Source organism: Rhamphochromis longiceps, linkage group LG23 (genome assembly GCF_057381845.1).
Source record: "Rhamphochromis longiceps isolate RC_006_pf linkage group LG23, R_longiceps_female_GT1.1, whole genome shotgun sequence".
Taxonomy (NCBI): domain Eukaryota; kingdom Metazoa; phylum Chordata; class Actinopteri; order Cichliformes; family Cichlidae; genus Rhamphochromis; species Rhamphochromis longiceps.
This window is the reverse complement of record NC_140578.1, coordinates 46969158-46971933: the sequence shown is the minus strand read 5'-3', so window position 1 is coordinate 46971933 and position 2776 is coordinate 46969158. Positions and strand designations below refer to the sequence as shown.

Genomic DNA, 2776 nt, shown 5'->3' with positions numbered 1-2776 from the left:
TAAGGCGGCGAGGCGTGATTGCGGGTGCCGCTCAGGTGCGTCCGCCTCCCCTACAGACCACGCCCCGCCACACACATTAACCAGGTAAAATACATATTTGGGCAGAATTTTGCAAATATCTATTTTGCATCTTTCAGCAGCATCGAGCTTTTTTTCCAATTATTTTTTAAAAGTCAGGTCAAGGCTCCAAAAGCACAAAGGCGATATAAGGAGGGCTCACAACAGTTTTTGTTTGCTGGATCCCAGTGTTTTCTTTTGCGTGGAAACTGGGTCCAAATGGCTCTCTGGGTCTTAAAGGTCGCTGACTCCTGCACTAGCAGATCGTTACATGGAGAAACCTTTTGAATACAAGATCCACACAGGTGCTCACAGACACAAACTACAGCTTTCTCGGCTGCTACCTCCAACAACATTGTGCGCTGTTGGTCCTGCGTGCTGCACAATAACTTTCAATATTTAGCATTTACTGTTAGTTACAGTTACCCAGGTTATTGCTGTGGTGTCGTGTTTATTGTGTTGCTCTCCTTTTGTTTGTTTGGGGTTTTTGTTCTCTCTCAGCAGGTGATCCAGGTGATTTTTTTTTTCGTGCCCTTCCTCACTGTCCCCTTTCCCCCTGTTTTTCTTTCCCTCCCTCTCTTTCTTTTTCCCTTTCCTATCCCCAGCCATGTCTGTCCCGTCTGTAACAAGTGAAAGTAAAATAAAATAACAAAGGTCAGTCAAATGGACCGAATGGCAAGGCTGGAATGATCCAGTTGGTAAAGTGAATCTGTTGAGCATCTTTTTTGGCCTTCAGATAATAATTCTGACGGCGAAAGAACCAAACAGGACAGGCAAAAATAAAAAACAGTCCTTACACACACAATTATCCTTTTGTTATCCTTTCAATCCTTTTTATTGAAATGAAAGGCCAGACAGTCAAAAGAAAATAAAACAGTGGTTAAAAGTGACTCCATGTCTTCTGATATCATTGTGACATCTTCATGCAGAAGTTTCCCTCATCAGTTGCACCGATCATCAGTACATGTGAAGACGTTATAGCTGGAAATGGACTTCAAAGCAAAGGCATCAGCTCTCCTCATGCATCTTTTGAAGTACGAGTATCCTGCAAAAGAGCAAAGTGAAAACTCAGACTGTACAGATTTGAATTCAAAGAAACACCATCATCAAAAATAACATGAAATAACAATAATGTGTGTGTGTGTGTGTGTGTGTGTGTGTGTGTGTGTGTGTGTGTGTGTGTGTGTGTGTGTGTGTGTGTGTGTGTGTGTGTGTGTAACCATACTTACTGGGAAATGTGCTGATGACATAGGCACAGACCTCATCAGGTCTCTGACAGGTCTCCACTGTGTTGGTGCAGCTGCCACCAGCTGTTATTGGAACGCAGCGGTTACACCGCAGAGCCTCTGACAGAAGACAAAGACAGAGATATACACATGAATATGACTGTTTAATATTAGTGAACACTGATGGCAAATCTACTGAATTAAAAACAGAAGAGAAACATGTTGAAGTCCAGCTCTTCAGTGTTACTGCCCCTAACAGAAGATTGGTGGCACTGGCTCGTTTTCAGTCACATTTTGCAGTTTTAGTTAAGTTAAAATTTCTTTTCTTTTTTTATAGCGCAACAGTTGCCTCGATGTGCTTTATACAGTAAAGTAAATATACAACTCCTCCGACTTTGAACTGAACAGAACAAAAGCAATCTGTAAATCTAACTTACCACTGCTGATGAAGATCATGAGGAGGATGACAGCAAGTGCAAAGGCTTTCATTTTCTTCTCTTGCAGGAGAGTTGGTCTCTGCAAAGATTACTTGGATTACAATATACTCACTCATATGACCAAATGCTGCTGAGTGTGAATCAAAAACAAGGCTCTGAGAAAACATCAGCTTTTTCCCTTTCTTCAAACACAGAAATCCTTCATTTCTTATTGTGTCTTATTTTTGTTCCCATGTCCAGGCGTCTCTGTCTGTGTCGTCCTTTCCCAGTCCTTTCCCAGTCCTTTCCCAGTCCTCCTGCTGCTGATGCTGCCAAACCCTCACCACGAACAGCCCACATGTCTCTGTGATCACACACTTGCACCAAAGAACAGTTAAAAAGGACATTTCGATTTAGAAAGTGAAGAATTACCTGATGATGTTTCCTTTAGCAAAGGTACAGCTTCACTAGACTGAGTGCTTCACTCAGGAATTTATAGTCTGCTGAGATGTTACACAAACACTGGATATTCCATTTTAATGAAAGCCGACTACAGAAGATTACAACATCATGTTAATGAGCTACCACTCTGCAAAGAAACAACGCAAACACACAATTTCACTCCAAGCAAAATTTCCCAGAGTAGAAAAGCGCTGTATAAGAATCAGTCCATTCACCATGTAAACTGTACTTTACTTCACCAGCAGCCAGATGTGGTGAACAGTGCAGCAGGACTGTCTGAATTCTTCTAAATTCTGTCATCTTCTTCTGTCACCTACGATTTCACTGCCAGCTGCCCTGGAAATAAATAATGTTCAAGCTGACGCTGTAGCAAGCAGCACATGTTACGTCTGTGTGTTTCCTTGCTTGTACAGCACAGCGACCCAAACAGTGGCTTCTACATTAAAGTGGTTTGTAATTTGCAACATGTGAAAATACACCGTGTTGATTTATCTTTATTATTTATGTATTTATTATTATTAATTCTTGAATTGTTATTTCCCAGAACACAGAATGTCAATCTACAGGTTCATTTCTGCTCACCTGTAATTTGACTGTTGTTATCCTTTCATCCCT

At 41.4% G+C, this 2776-nt stretch overlaps 1 long non-coding RNA gene across 1 annotated transcript; it reads right to left on the bottom strand.

Moving 5' to 3' along the window:
• Nucleotides 1-871: 871 nt before the first annotated feature.
• On the bottom strand, nt 872-2215 carry LOC146642940 (uncharacterized). Its single transcript, XR_014909706.1, has 4 exons — nt 2132-2215; nt 1721-1799; nt 1287-1403; nt 872-1102 (listed from the first exon to the last, which is right to left on the bottom strand). It is a non-coding gene; the product is annotated as an uncharacterized LOC146642940 (long non-coding RNA).
• Nucleotides 2216-2776: the final 561 nt, after the last annotated feature.